This window comes from Bufo gargarizans, chromosome 3, assembly GCF_014858855.1.
Source record: "Bufo gargarizans isolate SCDJY-AF-19 chromosome 3, ASM1485885v1, whole genome shotgun sequence".
Classification (NCBI taxonomy): Eukaryota; Metazoa; Chordata; class Amphibia; order Anura; family Bufonidae; genus Bufo; species Bufo gargarizans.
Genome location: NC_058082.1, coordinates 64,311,191 through 64,332,834, shown reverse-complemented (window position 1 = coordinate 64,332,834; position 21,644 = coordinate 64,311,191). Strand labels below are relative to the sequence as shown.

At 45.6% G+C, this 21,644-nt stretch overlaps 1 protein-coding gene across 1 annotated transcript in view; it reads left to right on the top strand.

The window, feature by feature from the left end:
* The first annotated feature begins 5,915 nt into the window (after positions 1-5,915).
* POU6F1 (POU class 6 homeobox 1) overlaps positions 5,916-21,644 on the top strand; it is a 105,621-nt gene continuing 89,892 nt past the window's right edge. The window contains exon 1 of the mRNA XM_044286452.1: positions 5,916-6,426. The gene's annotated coding sequence lies outside the window, so the exon portion shown is untranslated. The remainder of the gene's footprint in view (positions 6,427-21,644) is intronic.

Sequence of the window (21,644 nt, the reverse complement as noted above, 5' to 3'; positions counted from 1 at the left end):
GACCCCATTTTGGAAAGAAGACACCCCAAGGTATTCTGTGAGGGGCATGGCGAGTTCCTAGAATTTTTAATTTTTTGTCACAAGTTAGCGGAAAATAGATGATTTTTTTTTATTATTTTTTTTCTTACAAAGTCTCATATTCCACTAACTTGTGACAAAAAATACAAACTTCCATGAAATCACTATGCCCATCACAAAATACCTTGGGGTGTCTTCTTTCCAAAATGGGGTCACTTGTGGGGTAGTTATACTGCCCTGGCATTCTAGGGACCCAGATGTGTGAGAAGAAGTTTGCAATCAAAATCTGTAAAAAATGACCGGTGAAATCCGAAAGGTGCACTTTGGAATGTGTGCCCCTTTGCCCACCTAGGCTGCAAAAAAGTGTCACACATCTGGTATCACCGTACTTGGGAGAAGTTGGGGAATGTGTTTTGGGGTGTCATTTTACATATACCCATGCTGGGTGAGAGAAATATCTCAACAAAAGACAACTTTTCCCATTTTTTTATACAAAGTTGGCATTTGACCAAGATATTTATCTCACCCAGCATGGGTATATGTAAAATGACACCCCAAAACACATTCCCCAACTTCTCCTGAGTACGGCGATACCACATGTGTGACACTATTTTGCAGACTAGATGCGCAAAGCGGCCCAAATTCCTTTTAGGAAGGGGATTTTTAGAATTTGGATCCCAGACTTCTTCTCGCGCTTTAGGGCCCCTAAAAAGCCAGGGCAGTATAAATACCCCACATGTGACCCCACTTTGGAAAGAAGACACCCCAAGGTATTCAATGAGGGGCATGGCGAGTTCATAGAATTTTTTTTTTGGGCATAAGTGAGCGGAAATTGATTTATTTATTTTTTTCTCACAAAGTCTCACTTTCCGCTAACTTGGGACAAAAATTTCAATCTTTCATGGACTCAATATGCCCCTTACGGAATACCTTGGGGTGTCTTCTTTCCGAAATGGGGTCACATGTGGGGTATTTATACTGCCCTGGCATTTTAGGGGCCCTAAAGCGTGAGAAGAAGTCTGGAATATAAATGTCTAAAAAATTTTACGCATTTGGATTCCGTGAGGGGTTTGGCGAGTTCATGTGAGATTTTATTTTTTGACACAAGTTAGTGGAATATGAGACTTTGTAAGAAAAAACAAACAAACAAAAAAAAACTATTTCCGCTAACTTGTGCCAAAAAAAATGTCTGAATGGAGCCTTACAGGGGGTTATCAATGACAGGGGGGTGATCAATGACAGGGGGGTGATCACCCATATAGACTCCCTGATCACCCCCCGTCATTGATCCCCCCCCTGTAAGGCTCCATTCAGATGTCCGTATGATTTTTACGGATCCACGGATACATGGATCGGATCCACAAAACACATACGGACGTCTGAATGGAGCCTTACAGGTGGGTGATCAATGACAAGGGGGTGATCACCCATATAGACTTCCTGATCACCCCCTGTCATTGACCACCCCCCTGTAAGGCTCTATTCACATGTCCGTATGATTTTTACGGATCCACGGATACATGGATCGGATCCGCAAAACACATACGGACATCTGAATGGAGCCTTACAGGGGGTGATCAATGACAGGGGGTGATCAATGACGGGGGTGATCAGGGAGTCTATATGGGTGATCACCCCCCTGTCATTGATCACCCCCCTGTAAGGCTCCATTCAGACGTTCGTATGCGTTTTGCGGATCCGATCCATGTATCCGTGGATCCGTAAAAATCATACGGACATCTGAATGGAGCCTTACAGGGGGGTGATCAATGACAGGGGGGTGATCAATGACAGGGAAGTGATCAGGAAGTCTATATGGGTGATCACCCCCTTGTCATTGATCACCCCCCTGTAAGGCTCCATTCAGACGTCCGTGTTTTGCAGATCCGATCCATGTATCCGTAAAAATCATACGGACGTCTGAATGGAGCCTTACAGGGGGGTGATCAATGACAGGGGGGTGATCAGGAAGTCTATATGGGTGATTACCCCCTTGTCATTGATCACCCCCCTGTAAGGCTCCATTCAGACGTCCGTATGTGTTTTGCGGATCCGATCCATGTATCCGTGGATCCGTAAAAATCATACGGACGTCTGAATGGAGCCTTACAGGGGGGTGATCAATGACAGGGGGGTGATCAATGACAGGGAAGTGATCAGGAAGTCTATATGGGTGATCACCCCCTTGTCGTTGATCACCCCCCTGTAAGGCTCCATTCAGACGTCCGTATGATTTTTACGGACCAAAGGCTGTCCAGGCATGCTGGGAGTTGTAGTTTTGCAACAGCTGGAGGCACACTGGTTGGGAAACACTGGTCTAGGCCGCCCGAAGCCTGTTCACGGTCTGTGCAGTGATGGAACCAGTGCTCCCAACATCTCCTGTCAACCAGGTCAGAACGACCCTGTGATGGCTAACCTCCGGCACTCCCTCTGTGGTAAAACTACAACTCCCAAGATGTACACTTGCTTGGCTGTTCTCAGAACTCCATAGAAATGGATGGTGCATGCTGGGAGTCGTAGTTTCACCACAGCTGGAGTGCCGGAGGTTAGCCATTAATTTGTTGAAATGACCATCCTGCTTCTCTCAGTTCAGTGATGCCCCCTCTCATAATCTATCAAATGGGCAAAATGTCTTCGGGTGCATCGTAGAGGCATGTCTAGCTGACAACAATCTCTGATCCAAAGGTACACTACCCAAAAGTAGCCTCAGAGAGGCTTTTTACACTTTTACACCCTCTTGTGGTAAGACCCAGTGTCTAACAGAGCATACCCGCAATCATTTACATATCTGCTGGAGACATAACGGCATGCCGCGTTTTGCAATCTGACCTTTCTATCTGGACGCGTTAGTTAGGGTACTTTCACGATTCCGGCAGGCAGTTCAGTCGTCGCCGGAACTGCCTGCCGGATCAGTTCCGGAGACGACGGAACTGCCTGCTGGAATCATGAAAGTACCCTAACGGCAATCCGGACGCAAACGGATGGCACTTGTCAGACGGATCCGTCTGACAAATGAATTGAAGTACCGGACCCGTCTGTCTGGTGTCATCCGGAAAAATGGATCTGGTATTTATTTTTTTCACAGATTTAAATGTTTGCGCATGCGCAGACCAGAATAATGGATCAGTTTTGCCGAAACACTTGGGGTCTGCATTTCAATGGAAATTAGTGCCGTATCCGACAAGTGATCAGTATTTTTGGCCGGAGAGAAAACTGCAGCATGCTGCGGTATTTTTTCCGTCCAAAAACATAAGTGGGACTGAACTGATGCATCATGAACAGATTGCTCTCCATTGAGAATGCATTAGGATAAAACTGATCAGTTCTTTTCCGGTATTGAGCCCCTAGGATGGAACTCAATACCAGAAAAGAATAACGCTGAAAGTACCCTTATTTACTTGTGAGGCAGCGAGTGCACTCCTTCCTGCTGGTTGCACCTCTGACTTTGGCTAAAAAACCTGCCTCAAAACATCTTCCAAAAATAACTGTGAACCGACCATAAGATCATATGTTTTCAACTATTTGTTGGCCGGGTTTTTTTTTTCTGCACTTACTTTCACCTGCAAATTATACACCAGCACCAACAAGCATTTGAGATTTGCAGTCTGAAGGCATGTCGGGGTAGTTTATGGCAGCAGTACAGCCCCCACTTGTGCACCTATCTACTGCAGGAACACTCTAAAATCAGGCATGCTCAACCTGCGGCCCTCCAGCTGTTGTAAAACTACAACTCCCACAATGCCCTGCTGTAGGCTGTTCAGGCATGCTGGGAGTTGTAGTTTTGCAACAGCTGGAGGGCCGCAGGTTGAGCATGCCAAAATGGAGAGGCTTCTGTCACACTGTCTCCTGCAGGAACACTCTAAATGGAGAGGCTTCTGTCACACTGTCTCCTGCACCTATCTTCTGCAGGAACACTCTAAGGCTGGGTTCACACCTGAGCGTTTTACAGCGCGTTCATAGGCGCTGTAAAACGCTCAACAGGCAAGAACCAATGATTCATTATGGGCATGGTTCTCACCTGAGCGTTTTACAGAGCGTACGAACGCGCTGTAAAACGCCCCACACCCCAAGATGTACAGGAGCTTCTTTGGGGCGTAATGTCACGCGTTCCCGCACATAGACTTCTGGTAACGCGCGACAATGGGCGTTTGCTTGTTTCCGGAGCCGCGTATGTAAACGCCCGATACAATCGCGCATACAGAGCGCAACAGTACGCCTAGGTGTGAACCCAGCGTAAATGGAGAGGCTTCTGTCACACTGTCTCCTGCAGGAACACTCTCTAAATGGAGAGGCTTCTGTCACACTGTGTCCTGCAGGAACACTCTGTAAATGGAGAGGCTTCTGTCACACTGTCTCCTGCAGGAACACTCTCTAAATGGAGAGGCTTCTGTCACACTGTCTCCTGCAGGAACACTCTGTAAATGGAGAGGCTTCTGTCACACTGTCTCCTGCAGGAACACTCTCTAAATGGAGAGGCTTCTGTCACACTGTCTCCTGCAGGAACACTCTCTAAATGGAGAGGCTTCTGTCACACTGTCTCCTGCAGGAACACTCTCTAAATGGAGAGGCTTCTGTCACACTGTCTCCTGCAGGAACACTCTCTAAATGGAGAGGCTTCTGTCACACTGTCTCCTGCAGGAACACTCTCTAAATGGAGAGGCTTCTGTCACACTGTCTCCTGCAGGAACACTCTCTAAAAGGAGAGGCTTCTGTCACACTGTCTCCTGCAGGAACACTCTCTAAATGGAGAGGCTTCTGTCACACTGTCTTCTGCAGGAACACTCTCTAAATGGAGAGGCTTCTGTCACACTGTCTCCTGCAGGAACACTCTCTAAATGGAGAGGCTTCTGTCACATTGTCTCCTGCAGGAACACTCTAAATGGAGAGGCTTCTGTCACACTGTCTCCTGCAGGAACACTCTCTAAATGGAGAGGTTTCTGTCACACGGTCTCCTGCAGGAACACTCTCTAAATGGAGAGGCTTCTGTCACATTGTCTCCTGCAGGAACACTCTAAATGGAGAGGCTTCTGTCACACTGTCTCCTGCAGGAACACTCTCTAAATGGAGAGGCTTCTGTCACATTGTCTCCTGCAGGAACACTCTAAATGGAGAGGCTTCTGTCACACTGTCTCCTGCAGGAACACTCTCTAAATGGAGAGGTTTCTGTCACACGGTCTCCTGCAGGAACACTCTCTAAATGGAGAGGCTTCTGTCACACTGTCTCCTGCAGGAACACTCTAAATGGAGAGGCGTCTGTCACACTGTCTCCTGCAGGAACACTCTCTAAATGGAGAGGCTTCTGTCACACTGTCTCCTGCAGGAACACTCTCTAAATGGAGAGGCTTCTGTCACACTGTCTCCTGCAGGAACACTCTAAATGGAGAGGCTTCTGTCACACTGTCTCCTGCAGGAACACTCTAAATGGAGAGGCTTCTGTCACACTGTCTCCTGCAGGAACACTCTCTAAATGGAGAGGTTTCTGTCACACGGTCTTCTGCAGGAACACTCTCTAAATGGAGAGGTTTCTGTCACACGGTCTCCTGCAGGAACACTCTCTAAATGACACTGTCTCCTGCAGGAACACTCTAAATGGAGAGGCTTCTGTCACACTGTCTCCTGCAGAAACACTCTCTAAATGGAGAGGCTTCTGTCACACTGTCTCCTGCAGGAACACTCTCTAAATGGAGAGGCTTCTGTCACACTGTCTCCTGCAGGAACACTCTGTAAATGGAGAGGCTTCTGTCACACTGTCTCCTGCAGGAACACTCTCTAAATGGAGAGGCTTCTGTCACACTGTCTCCTGCAGGAACACTCTCTAAATGGAGAGGCTTCTGTCACACTGTCTCCTGCAGGAACACTCTCTAAATGGAGAGGCTTCTGTCACACTGTCTCCTGCAGGAACACTCTAAATGGAGAGGCTTCTGTCACACTGTCGGCCGCTCTCTCCTGTCACACCATACCTCAGCAGCCCAGAAAAAGGAGCCGTGGCTCTTTAAGAGCAGCAGCACTCCCCCTAGCTCCTCACTCCATATTCAGCCTCAGTATGCAGCGCTCGTCCTGCATATATTATGTTCATGACGCAGCTGCAAAAAAATGTTCATGTAAAAACTGCATTCAACTTTATAAGACGAGACGGCGGATTTGTGTAGTTCCTTGTGTAACATTACACGGCATGAGCCTCCCGCCGCCGGTGTCCGCCGCGCAAGACGGGGGCAGCGGATGATTACATATTAATAAGCGGTGTCCCTGCTCCGCAACGAGCCCTCGTTATTCATGCAAATGGCCCCATTGTGCGGAGCCCCGGCTACAAGTGGCGAATTTATAATGAGCCGTCCCGGGTCACCGGAGCCGTGAGACCGCCACAAAGAAGGACGAATGTAAATCCCGCCGCCTGGAGCCGCCAGACCGGTGAGTAACAGTCCGCTCCTAGCTGAACGCCCTTTACGGTTATTACCTGTGACTAGAAAGAAAAAAAAAAGGTCGAGGGAGAAAAAAAAAACCGTATATTTTTTTGTTATTTTTTTTTATTTATTAATATGCAATGTTGTTAATTAGCATAATTTATATATTTATGATAAGGGGAGGGGGCGGGGAGCACAGGCCGCCGTTTTGCATGGGTCGTGTTGTGACTGCAGGACACGGGGGAGAAGTGATGAGGGGAGGGGGCGGGGGATAGAATACAAGTACTGTGGTAAAAAGTAGCGCCCGGCAGCTGTCGCGCGGAGGGATACCGGCGTTATATTTTCTCTCTCACCTAAGCTATGCGCTGTGGTATGGATGGCATTAAAGTACTAAATGCTGCAGAGCAGTTACTCAGGGTGGGGTCTTATTACAGTGCTGTTTTAACTCTTTCCCTTCCTGAGCACAGAGTCCAGTTATTTTAGTTGCGCTGTGTAGGATAATGGATACTGACCGAACACCAGTGATCCAAAGACATACTGATAGGGACCTTAGGTTGTGAGCCCCATTGGGGACAGTGGGATGCTAATGTCTGCAAAGTGCTGCAGAATATAGTAGCGCTATATAAGTGCATATATTAATATATAAATGTATTACTTAGTGCATCAGAATTTGGCGGCGGACTGCAACTTGTGTACAAATTTTGCGCCCAGTGTATTCGCGGCGAACAGTCCATGGTGACGTCGCAACTCTCCCGACGATATTATGGAAGCCTCTGGTTTTTGGACTGGAGGGAGAAGCACGACTACCCATGAAAACCCACGGGAGAGCGTATATTTATGGCGCCACAAGCGTTCTAGCCTCTAGGCCCTAATGTACAGCATCAGGCGCCTCACGTCTCTCCATAGCCCCATCCTTAGGGTGAGCGCTAGTTGTCACCCTCCTATGTTGAGTAGTGTGCGGGGAAGCAGGAGTTAATGCTGAGGGGGAGTGGTGGTGGAGGATGCGGGGAGAGGTCTGCAAAGTGAGCTATAAATTATGAGCTCTTGGGGGGGCGGTGAGAGGAGTCCTGCGCTGCACGGCTCAGGTCTGATTATGTATTCCTGAAGGGCTGAGCTATCATTAGCATGCTACTTACACTGGAGCCGACAGCTCGGAGTCTGCCCCATAAAATGCTGATGTGCGACGGGGCGTGCCCCCCTCGCACTGAGATCACAGCACATTTTTAATGCGCGCTCATTTCGACGTCGCCGAATGGGTTGTCTAAAACCATATTAGATGTCTACAAGCCCCATTACAGGTCATGGCAGCCCAGGCTTTTTCTGCGTCTGTGCGCTCTGGATTAACTGTAGCTTTTATACGAGGCAATAAGGAAGTTTCGACTCTTTCTCCTTTAATTATTAAGGTTCATGGTCGTGAATAGCAAACCAGTTCTCGTGGTCTGTGGAAGTCTTAGACCTTTTATTACTTTGCCAGCGGATTCTGATTGAAAAATATGGCAGAAGTGAGATGTTGTACCCATTTGACCGCTGACATGCCATAATTAAAAGGGGTTGAGCCACAAAAAAGATGCTACATTTTTCAAACCAGCACCTGGATGTAAATACTTTTGTAATTACATGTCACTGAAAATTTAGTATAGACACTGAGTTATTCACTGAAGCCTGTGTGTATAGCGCCACCTGCTGTTTGCACTTTCTCTGTCCAGCTCACTGAGGTGGCCGCCCATGCTCAGTTCCATCCTCCAACTGCAGCAGAAAGGACACACCCTCTAAGAAAGTACACGGCCCCTAAACTGCCAGCTTGAAAAAAATCTCTTAGCGCAATGAATGTGGAGATCTCTGGATCCATGTGAGGTACAGGACTGGTTCTAGCTTTGTTAGAAAGAGATTGTCATGTAGTACATGGTATTGTTTTTCCATTTTTTTACATTGATTATGGAATAACCACTTTAAATAATGTTGCAGACTGTTTGATGTTACAGGGAATGTATCATCAGAAAATAACATTTAAAGAGGACCTTTCACCTGTAAAAACAATGAACTAAGTATGCTGCCATGGAGAGCGGCACCCTGCACTGCACTTACTATTATCCCCGGGCGCCGCTCCGTTCTCCTGCTATGCCCTCCGGTATCTTCGCTCTGTAAGTTATAGTAGGCGGTGTCTTCCCTTGTCCTGTGGGCGTCTCCTTCTCCTAGGCTGCAGCGCTGGCCAATCGCAGCTCACAGCCTAGGAGAAAAAAACCTCCCAGGCTGTGAGCTGTGCGCTGCGATTGGCCAGCGCTGCAGCCTAGGCGAAGGAGTTGTAATACTGTACAAAGCAGGAGCATTTCATGCGATGAAGCATCCGAAGTTGATTCGCTCGTCCCTAATCCTGAGCATCACTTATGCACATGTGGCATCTGTTTTAGGCATTTTCGTCTGTCGCCATATAGCCCTAGCTGGTCTGGAACATTCAGGTGTTTAACACAATGTCAAGGAGGAGAAACATCAACAATGATCTTAGAGAAACAATTGTTGCTGCCCATCAATCTGGGAAGGGTTGTAAGGACATTTCCAAACCATCTAAAGTCCATCATTCTACAGTGAGAAAGATGATTCACAAGTGTAAATCATTCAAGACCTCTGACAAAAGAACATGGCAACACTGCTTAAAAGGGTTTTCCATTATTTTATAAATGATCTCCTCAGAATATCTCATCACAATATGATCAGTGAGGGTCCAACACCAGAGGATAGGTCATCAGTAGTAAAAACTTCGGAGAACCCAGGGAACCTGTAATGTGGATATTTGATTATAATCTAACTAATTATATACAATCATTAACTACTAAAAAGTACCTTAGATGTATTCACTTACTGGTGTGACAGATGGTTACCTCATAATATACACACAAAGATGCCGCATGCTAATGAGCTGATTTGAGTCCAGCGTGATGTCAGAGAGTCCAGCGTTTTTTTAAATTCAGAGATATAGCCACTCCCCTGCCCACCTGCTGCTGATTTATATGGAAAATAACTGTCATTCAGCAGCAGGTGGGCGGGGAGAGTCAGGAGCTCATAAATATTCAGGACTCCTCATTATGAGCTGGAGCTTTTCAACACAGGATGTTGGCAGATTGGGTCAATTAAAGAAAGTGACCCAGCATTTTGCTAAGAAAATCAGTCACTTATTTAGGTTGTCCTTAGTTAGGACACCATACAACTGGTGACAGGTTCCCTTTAAGTTTGCAGAGTTGAATCTGAACAAACCACAAGACTTCTGGGGCACCTTTTATTACAGGTTTCAATTACTTGAAATCTGGAGAAGGATGGTTGATCCAGGGAGTTATTCTGACTGGAGTTGGGAAGGCTTTTTTCCCTCAAAATGAGGAAAATTGGCTTCTACCTCCCAAGTTTTTTTTTTTTTTTTTCCTCTGGATGAACTTTGCAGGATAAGAGGCTGAACCTATGTCTTTTTTCAGCCTATGTTGCTATGGTATCATCTTTTAGACAGACAAGACCAGAGTTGAGATATTTGACCACATTTGGCGATAACCAAACGCAGCATATCAGCAAATACACCTCATACCAGCTGTCCAGCACAAAGGTGATGATTTGGGCTTCTTTTGTAACCACGTAACCTGGGCATTTTGTAGTCATTGACCATAACTTCTATATAACCAGAGTATTCTAAAGTCAAATGTGAGGCCATCTATCCAACGGCTAAAGCTTGACTGAAACTTTGTCATGTAACAAAAATGATCCCAAGCACCCGCAAATCTACAACAGAATGGCTGAAAAAGAAAAGAATCAAGGTGTTGCGATGGCCAAGTCAAAGTCCAGACCTCAGCTAAATTGAAATGCCGTGGCAGGACCGTAAAGGGGTTGTCCGGGTTCGGAGCTGAACCCGGACATACCCATATTTTCACACAGGCAGCCCCACTAAGATTACTATCGGAGCATTTCATGGTCCGATGCTCTCCTTTGCCCTGCGCTGAATCTTGCAGGGCAAAGGCATTTTCAGGAGATCTGGTGATGTATCGGGCTGCCAGGCAGAGGCTTCCACCCAGCAGCGAGCCTAGTGACGTCACCGGCACTGATGGGTGGGCTGTAATGCTGCCCTAGCCTGTAAAACAGCTAGTGCAGCTCTAAAGCCCGCCCATCAGAATCTGTGACGTCACCAGGCTCACTGCTGGGCAGAAGCCTCCACCCAGCAGTGTGTTATAGAAGGGCCCTTGCCCTGTGCGATCCAGCGCAGGGCAAGGTAGAGCATTGGCGCATGAACTGCTCTGAAGCCATCAGGGGGGGCTGCCTGGGTGAAATTCTGGGTATGTCCGGGTTAAGCTCTGAACCCAGACAACCCCTTTAAGAGAGCTATGCCCACAAACCTCAATGAGCTAGAGTAACATTGTAAAGACGAGTTGGCCAGAATTCCTGCAGAATGATGTGAGAGACATACAGAAAACGATGACTTTTATGAAATTATTGCTGCTAAAGGTGGTTCTACAAGATATTGATTGAGGGGGTCTACTTAGTTTTTGACATATGGTTTTATATTGTGGTTTTAGTCTTGTTAAATAAGTAGTGAAACTGTGGAATCTGCAGTGTGTTGTTCATCTGAGGTTGTATTTCCCTAATTTTAAAGACATTCTAAGGACAGGATTTTCTAATGACCTGACTGTAAGAAAACAGAACTATTTTAGTTTTCATACTTTGTTCTGGAGCATTCTTGTTTTCTGCAGCTCACTAGTCAGCTTTGCTGTGTAGCCTGGGTTATCCCATTACAATTTGAGGGTGTGGGATTAAATACTTGTACAGCTTTATTGTACTACTGAATGCCTATATAAGGCAGGATAGCCACACTGTACAAACAGATAAAGCTATGTTTACATCTTCTCTTCTATAGGCCGAGCACTGGGAGAGAGGGCTGTACCTAAAAGGGTTTTCCAGATGACTTATCTTCAAAATAGGTCACTATATCTGATTGGTGGGGGTCCGACACCCGGGACCCCCTCAAGTCAGCTGTTTTAAGAAGTCAACGGTATTCCCATCCCGCTCTCCGTGCTTACCAAGCACAGTGGCAGACATTGTATTGCATCTGTGCTTGGTATCGCACTCAGTCCCATTGAAGTGAATGCGCTGAATGCTCCTAGACCACGTGACACATGAACGTTTCATCACGCAGCCTAGGAAAAGCTGCGCAAACAGGTGATCGGCGGGGGTCCTGGGTGTTGGACCCCAACGATCAGTATAAAAATCTTGGAAAACCCATTTAATTTCTTCCTGCAGACTGTATGAATTAAAAGGGAAGAACTTCTGGGTGCTGCTCATGTTGGACATTTATAGCATATCCTGTGGATATGCCATATATGTCCAAATGGGAATAACAAGGGCTGGGCAATAAAAAAAAAAAAATAATCTCGATTATTATTTTTTCTTGTTATATTAACTAAAAAAACATGTCCAACTAGCCTGGATACAGTCAAGGTTGCCACTTTCATAACCCCAAAAAAACGAGGACATTACATCTCCAAAAGGAGGACATCTTATCCGGGTCACCCAATAGGTGACGATACAACACACAGAATGGAAACCATAATCTATACAACAGCGGCAGACAAATTAAAGTAGAAATCTACTACATAAATTATTGTTTAACTCACCAAACTTGGTGCCTCCTGTGACATTAAATTCTTTTCCTTGTTGCCTCCAAGACATTGCTACTAGACATTACAGAAATGGCTGGTATTATACGCAGAGGACATTACAAGGAGGAGATATAAGTGGAGAGAACTACAACTCTCAGCATGTCCAGACTGTTATGTGATACCAGAGGACATTACAGGGAGGAAGTATAAAAGGAACTACAACTCCCAGTATTTCCTTGGCTCTCACACCGAATCTATAACTTCTCTGCTCTTCATGTCACATGACATCATCACAGGTCCTTCCCCACCACTTCTCCAGTCCACTTCAGAGCTCCGCCCCTCCTGCACGATGATGTCATTACAGGTCCTTCAGCTCTTGTTACCAGTGGAGCCTGTGCAGGGTCTCTTCAGTCCCTGCTGCCCTCACCAGGATTATAATTATACAAGTATGTCAATAGTTATATAGAGGCTCACCCGTATGGTAGAGTGGATACGGTGCTCTTGCCGTATTGACTCACCCAGTCAAAGAAAGAAACAAGTGAAAGTTAAAAAGGTACGACAGGCACTCGCCATCTGAGACCACCCAGAGATATTTGATGGAGAGTTAATATTTATTAAAGCCTAATAGCAACATACAATAAAATTTAAACATTACAGACCATTGATTAAAAAATACAGTAAATAATGGAATAATAAATTAAAACAAGAAAAATGAATAAAAAAAAACCTGGTGTTTCTTATTGACCGTTTTCTGTACGAGATTGTGTATATTGTATGTAGGTTCTCCCATAAGTCCATCACAATGTGAAACCAGAAGTTACCTTATATCATCAATACATAAATAAAATTCACAGTACCATCTTAATGTAATGTCATAACTGAATGAGTAAAATTGTTACCACCGCCCTATTCACTTCTATAGGGCTTACGGAAACAGCCGGACAGTCCCATAGAAATGAATGGAGGTCAGCCTTGCATGTGCGGTGCACGTATCAGACACTGGGAGCATATCCTAGAGATATGACCCCAAGGTCCCAGATGGGAAACCCCCTGTATTTTCCAGAGAATCTAGTGTCAGTGGTCAGCAAAAAACAGACCAAATACAGATGCCATCCAAGTTGTGTCAGTGATTTTTCATGGACCCATAGACTATAATGAGTTGGCATCACGGACTTAAATAGTGCATGTCTCTGAATTTTTTTCACTGACCAAAACATACGGATATGTGAACAGACACATTAAGGCCTCCTGCAGACAAACGTGTGCACCCCATGGTCGTGCTGCATGCCGCAATACACGAACACCGACGTTGGGGCAGCCGCAGCGGATTGTGGACCCATTCACTTTAATGGGTCCATGATCTGCCAGTTCCCCAAAAAGATAGAACATGTCCTATCTTTTTGCGGAACGGAAGTACGGGAGGAAACCCCACAGAAGCACTCGATGGATTTGCGGACCCATTGAAGTGAATGGGTTCGCATCAGTGATGCGGAATGCCCACGGAACGGCGCCAGTAAATTGCGGATCTGCAAACGCGGTCCGCAATACGGCAATGGGCAGCACAGCCCAGCTGGAGGCTTAAGGGCTCATGCACACGAACGTATTTTCTTTCAGTGTCTATTCCGTTTTTTTGCAGACCGAATACGGAACCATTAATTTCAATGTGTCTGCAAAGAAAACAGAAGTTTCTCCGTGTGCATTCCGTATGTCCATTCTGCAAAAAAATAGAACATATCCTATTATTGTCCGCATTACGGACAAGGATAGTACTGTTCTATTAGGGACCAGCTGTTCTGTTCGGCAAAATACAGAATGCACACGGACGTCATTGTTTTTTTTGCAAACCACAAAATACATACGGTCATGTGCATGAGGCCTAAAATCAATGGGTACGTGTGCTATACACAGAAAAGCTATTTGGGACAATACAGTTAAAATGGGGGTTGTCTACTATTTTTATATTGATGGCCTATCCTCAAGATAGGCACCCCAGCTGTGGTAAAACTACAACTCCCAAGATGTACACTTGCTTGGCTGTTCTCAGAACTCCATAGAAATGAATTGAGCTTGCTGGGAGTCGTAGTTTCACCACAGCTGGAGTGCCGGGGGTTAGCCATCACTGAGATAGGCCATCAGTATCTGATCCGCAGCAGTCAGACTGGCCCATCAACTGTTTTGGGGTGGCCCTGGTGCCAGAAGTAGGTATCGGAGCTACACGGCTCTCTCCATTGTGTCATGATGGAGCTGATAACTGCATTCACCTCAGTGGGAGCAGTGCTGCAGTTACACACAGCGCAGGGCGCTGGGGTTATGGTACCGACTTCTGACACCACAGCTACTGCAGAACAGCTGATCGGTGGGGTCCCGGGTGTCAGACCCACACCTGTCGGATATTGTTGGCCTGTCCTGAGAATAGACAGTCAGTAATGAAATCCTGGAAGAAAAAAAATTCCTGGAGAATCCATTTCACACGCAGGAAAGCATTTGAAGAAGTCTTTATCCTGCAGGATAATAGACCGGTACTGCAGTCCTGCAATGAAATAAACACTCTTATATTTAGTATGTAAAAGACAGCACATCCCTGCAGGTTGCAGATACGCCTGGGAGCCCTATATGATGCAGAGACTATTTAGAGGAGACGTCTTTCGGCAGGCATTTTCTAAGGTCATGCAATAAAATAAAATTGTGCTCCAAGATTTATCTTGGGAGTCATCTCTGCAAAGTTCAGGCGCTCCATTTGATCTCACTTTTGTTCCTAAATATATGTGCACTGTTCATTTCATATACTCTGCTTCCAGGAAAAGAACTATTGAATCCAGGACTGATTGGGTCATACCATTTTTATTTATTTATAAGAAAGTATGTAAATCGTTAGCATTGTAAAAACTGTACACAGAGGTTTAAAGTGGACCCGTCAGCACTCCGGACCTGTACTCTACATAAAATAACCCTGAAGCATCTTTTCTTAGGCTGGTTTCACACGGGCGTTGTGGGAAAAGGTGCAGGTGCGTTGCAGGAACATGCGCGATTTTTCAGCGCGAGTGCAAAACATTGTAATGCGTTTTGCACGCACGTGAGAAAAATCGGCATGTTTGGTACCCAAATGGAGATTGTGTTATTTATAACATGGTTATAAGGGAAAATAATAGCATTCTGAATACAGAATGCATAGTACAATAGCGCTGGAGGGGTTAAAAAATAAATAAAATTAACTCACCTTAATCCACTTGCTCGCGCAGCCGGCATCTTTTCTGTCTCTTTCTTTGCCGATTGCAGTCAAAGGACCCGTGTTGACGTCACTCCGGTCATCACATGGTCCGTCACATGATCTTTTACCATGGTGATGGATCATGTGATGACCGGAGTGACGTCACCACAGGTACTGTTCCTGCACACAGCATAGAAGACAGACAGAAGAGATGCCGGCTGTGCGATCAAGTGGATTAAGGGGAGTTAATTTTTTATTTATTTATTTTTTTAACCCCTCTAGCGCTATTGTGCTATGCATTCTGTATTCAGAATGCTATTATTTTCCCTTATAACTATGTTATAAGGGAAAATAATAATGATCGGATCTCCATCCCGATTGTCTCCTAGCAACCGTGCGTCACTTCTATGGGGCCTGCGTTGCGTGGAAAACGCACAATATAGAACATGCTGCGATTTTCACGCAACGCACATTCCTCTGTCCAAAACGCCATTCAGTGACTGAACTGATGCATCCTGAACGGATTTCTCTTCATTCAGAACGCATTAGGATAAAACTGATCAGTTATTTTCCAGTATAGAGCCCCTGGGACGGAACTCAATGCCGGAAAAGAAAAACCTCAGTGTGAAAGTACCCTTACAACTCTGCATTGTGCCGTTCCCCTGTTATTCCTCTTAGACATTTATGAATACATTGACACTTGAGAGTCAATACCAGTGTGAACCAACACAGTCCGACTTTGTCTGCATGGAGTGGACAATGTTGTTTTGCAGGGATATGCCCTCAACTGGTATCAAGCAGATGTCAATTCAGACTAGGGCTACACAACGACTTGAGTGTGGGCATGACGACTTAGTTGGCAGACATCCGGCAGGTTTGGATATCTGGAGACTAATTTAATGCATCATTGCAACTTGCATTTAATTTCCTTGTGTTGTGATGTAGCATTTGATACTGGGATCATTTCATGTGGATCAGCCGGCCCCTAATAGAACAGTCCTATCCTTGTCCGTAATGCTGACAATAATAGGATATGTTCTATTTTTTGGTGGAACTGAAATATGGACATACGGAAGCGGAATGCACACGGAGTACCTTCTAGGTTTGTTTTTTGCAGTTTTTTTTTATTGTGTAAAAAAAACCAATTTGATACATATGCAAATTAACCTGAGATTAGCACCGCCCCACATCCTCAGAATCTCCTCCTTGCTCCCCGACATCAGAAAGCTAGAGCGCCGTAATCTCGCGATGCGTGAGCTAGCGCATGCGCAGTTCATTCCCTGAGGCTGATGCCAGCACAGGGAAGGAACACTATGACGACTGTGCAAGTGCTAGCTCGCGCATCGTGATATTACGGCGCTCTAGCTTTCTGACATCAAGGAGCAAGGATTCTGAGGATGCAGGGCGGTGCTGGGCTCCTTAACCGCTTGCCGCCACGCTAACGCCGAAAGGCGTCATTGCGGCGGCTCTCCCAGGCTACGCTAACGCCAATAGGCGTCATCTCACGTGAGCCGAGATTTCCTGTGAACGCGCGCGCGCTCACAGGAACGGAAGGTAAGCGAGTGGATCTCCAGCCTGCCAGCGGCGATCGCTCGCTGGCAGGCTGGAGATGTGATTTTTTTAACCCCTAACAGGTATATTAGACGCTGTTTTGATAACAGCGTCTAATATACCTGCTACCTGGTCCTCTGGTGGTCCCTTTTGTTAGGATCGACCACCAGAGGACTCAGGCAGCTCACTAAAGTAGCACCAAACACCACTACACTACACCCCCCCCCTGTCACTTATTAACCCTTTATAAACCACTGATCAGCCCATATAGACTCCCTGATCACCCCCCTGTCATTGATCACCCCCCTGTCATTGATCACCCCCCTGTAAGGCTCCATTCAGACGTCCGTATGATTTTTACGGATCCACTGATACATGGATCGGATCCGCAAAACACATACGGACGTCTGAATGGAGCCTTACAGGGGGGTGATCAATGACAGAGGGGTGATCACCCATATAGACTTCCTGATCACCCCCTGTCATTGATCACCCCCCTGTAAGGCTCCATTCAGACGTCCATATGATTTTTACGGATACATGGATCGGATCCGCAAAACACATACGGACGTCTGAATGGAGCCTTACAGGGGGGTGATCACCCCATATACACTCCCTGATCACCCCCTGTCATTGATCACCCCCCTGTAAGGCTCCATTCAGACGTCCGTATGATTTTTTACGGATCCACGGATACATGGATCGGATCCGCAAAACACATGCGGACGTCTGAATGGAGCCTTACAGGGGGGTGATCAATGACAGAGGGGTGATCACCCATATAGACTCCCTGATCACCTCCGTCATTGATCACCCCCCCTGTAAGGCTCCATTCAGACGTCCGCATGTGTTTTGCGGATCCGATCCATGTATCCGTAAAAAATCATACGGACGTCTGAATGGAGCCTTACAGGGGGGTGATCAATGACGGAGGTGATCAGGGAGTCTATATGGGTGATCACCCCTCTGTCATTGATCACCCCCCTGTAAGGCTCCATTCAGACGTCCGCATGTGTTTTGCGGATCCGATCCATGTATCCGTGGATCCGTAAAAAATCATACGGACGTCTGAATGGAGCCTTACAGGGGGGTGATCAATGACGGAGGTGATCAGGGAGTCTATATGGGTGATCACCCCTCTGTCATTGATCACCCCCCCGTAAGGCTCCATTCAGACGTCCGCATGTGTTTTGCGGATCCGATCCATGTATCCGTGGATCCGTAAAAAATCATACGGACGTCTGAATGGAGCCTTACAGGGGGGTGATCAATGACAGGGGTGTGATCAATGACAGGGGGGTGATCACCCCATATAGATTCCCTGATCACCCCCCTGTCATTGATCACCCCCTGTAAGGCTCCATTTAGAAATTTTTTTGGGCACAAGTTAGCGGGAATTTTTTGTTTGTTTTTGTTTTTTCTTACAAAGTCTCATATTCCACTAACTTGTGTCAAAAAATAAAATCTCACATGATCTCACCATACCCCTCACGGAATCCAAATGCGTAAATTGTTTTAGACATTTATATTCCAGACTTCTTCTGACGCTGTAGGGCCCCTAAAATGCCAGGGCAGTATAAGTACCCCACATGTGACCCCATTCCGGAACGAAGACACCCCAAGGTATTCCATGAGGGGCATATTGAGTCCATGAAAGATTGAAATTTTTGTCCCAAGTTAGCAGAAAGGGAGACTTTGTGAGAAAATACAAAAAAAATCAATTTCCGCTAACTTGTGCCAAAAAAAAAAATTCTAGGAACTCGCCATGCCCCTCACGGAATACCTTAGGGTGTCTTCTTTCCAAAATGGGGTTACATGTGGGGTAGTTATACTGCCCTGGCATGTTAGGGGCCCGAAAGCGTGAGAAGAAGTCTGGGATCCAAATGTCTAAAAATGCCCTCCTAAAAGGAATTTGGGCCGCTTTGCGCATCTAGGCTGCAAAAAAGTGTCACACATCTGGTATCGCCGTACTCAGGAGAAGTTGGGCAATGTGTTTTGGGGTGTCATTTTACATATACCCATGCTGGGTGATATAAATATCTTGGTCAAATGCCAACTGTGTATAAAAAAATGGGAAAAGTTGTCTTTTGCAGAGATATTTCTCTCACCCAGCATGGGTATATGTAAAATGACACCCCAAAACACATTCCCCAACTTCTCCTGAGTACAGCGATACCAGATGTGTGTCACTTTTTTGCCGCCTAGGTGGGCAAAGGGGCACATATTCCAAAGAGCACCTTTCGGATTTCACAGGCCATTTTTTACACATTTTGATTTCAAACTACTAACCACACATTTGGGCCCCTAAATTGCCAGGGCAGTATAACTACCCCACAAGTGACCCCATTTTGGAAAGAAGACACCCCAAGGTATTTCGTGATGGGCATAGTGAGTTCATGGAAGTTTTTATTTTTTGTCACAAGTTAGTGGAATATGAGACTTTGTAAGAAAAAAAATAAAAATAAAATAAATCATCATTTTCCGCTAACTTGTGACAAAAAATAAAAAGTTCTATGAACTCACTATGCCCATCAGTGAATACCTCAGGGTGTCTACTTTCCGAAATGGGGTCATTTGTGGGTTTTTTCTACTGTTTGGGCATTGTAGAACCTCAGGAAACATGACAGGTGCTCAGAAAGTCAGAGCTGCTTCAAAAAGCGGAAATTCACATTTTTGTACCATAGTTTGTAAACGCTATAACTTTTACCCAAACCATTTTTTTTTTTTACCCAAACATTTTTTTTTAATCAAAGACATGTAGAACAATAAATTTAGCGAAAAATTTATATATGGATGTCGTTTTTTTTGCAAAATTTTACAACTGAAAGTGAAAAATGTCATTTTTTTGCAAAAAAATCGTTAAATTTTGATTAATAACAAAAAAAGTAAAAATGTCAGCAGCAATGAAATACCACCAAGTGAAAGCTCTATTAGTGAGAAGAAAAGGAGGTAAAATTCATTTGGGTGGTAAGTTGCATGACCGAGCAATAAACCGCTAAAGTTGTGGAGTGCCGATTTGTAAAAAAGGGCCTGGTCACTAGGGGGGTATAAACCTGTGGTCCTTAAGTGGTTAACACTGGACTCATCTCACGTACAGGACTCATCTCAGGTTAATTTGCATATGTATCAAATTGTGTTTTTTTACACAATAAAAGCACACAGAGCTATGGGGACTGGGTATTGCGGATGTGCTAGCGGCCATCTAGCAACCCATGTCCTCAGCTCTATACACAAAATCCCGGTGACAGGTTCCCTTTAAAGGGGTTATGAAAATCAGACCTGCAGTGCATGACAATGCCTTTCTAACAAAGCTGGAACCAGCCCTGTACCTCACATGGAAGGACGGATCTGGCACTAATACAAGCAGTTTTTTTCGCCGGAGATGAAACCGTAGCATGCTACGGTTTTCTCTTTTGCCTGTTCAGTCAAAATGAAAACACCCTGAATGGATTACTCTCCATTCAGAATGCATGGGGATATGCCTGATCAGTTATTTTCTGGTATAGAGCCCCTGTGACGGAACTCTATGCCAGAAAAGAAAAACGCTAATGTGAAACTGCTACAGCTTCTAACAGAACATATGGCTGGTGACAGTTGAACTGATTTAAACTGAGTATGCTCGATCAGCTCAGTGAGACGGACAAAAAAATAAGGAAAACAACAAACAGCAGGTGGCGCTATACAGATACATTTTATTGGATAACTTAGTGGTTATACTAAATTTTTTATAACATGCAACTACAAAAGTATTCAGACCCAGGTGCTGGTTTGAAAAATGTACACTATGTTTCGTGACACATCCCCTATAATGCTGACATCTAATGGAAAGGGGTATGTCAATCATGGGGAAATGGGTACAGTGATGACTCTGCAAGGCTTTAGCCCCACCCTGATCTGCATACAGAATGCTGTTCTTTTTCTGCAAAAAAGGTCAATGAGGACATGGCTGGAATACTATTTAAATATAAGTCCTATAAAGTCCTACAGCACCAAGCCATCCATAAAGGCTCATTTAGACTACCGTAGGTGTTTTGCAGTATGCAAATTGAAGATCTGCAAAACACGGATACCAGCCATGTGCATTCCACATTTTGCGGAAAGGAACGGCCAGCCCTATGATAGAACACGTCCTATTCTAGTCCGCAATTGCGGACAAGAATAGGACGTGTTCTATCTTTTTTTGCGGGGCCGGAGCAGAAGTATCTTTTGTGCAGAACGGATGCGGACTCAAATATATGGTCGTGTTAATGGGTCCTAAAGATGAAAATTCTGATAACGTTTACCCCCACCCCTGCCAATCGGCTGTCCTGTAGTAGGATGGAACGGGTTACCGCAGCTCTGCTTCCATTTATTTTAGTGGGAGCAGCACTACAATAACCAGTAATATCCACTACACCATGGACAGAAGTAGTAGTAGTACCACCAGTAGTAGGCGAAAGCACAGCAGTTTGCTGCAGATTGCCAGGGTTTCTTGGCAAGAGCAGGTGAAGCACATAACATGATGTGCCTCACCTGTCCTCATCGAGAAAGGTTTTTTTGCCACGCAGCACACCGGCACTCTGTGGACGCTACCTGAAAACCCAGCCTATAGCTTAGGCCTGGTTCACAGTTGCGTTTGGAATCCAGTAGCCTGATCCAGCTGAGGCTCACTAGATCTGGCATTGCTGGATACGACCATGTACTGCCAGATCCCCATTGACTATAATGGGATCCGGCTGCTCCCCGGCCGCTGCACACAACGATTTTTGTCCAGCTGATCCCTGGAATATATGCCAGAAAGTGGCTGGATCCCATTAAAGAATGAAGTATTAAAAGGTCGGCGGCTCTACCTAAATCCCA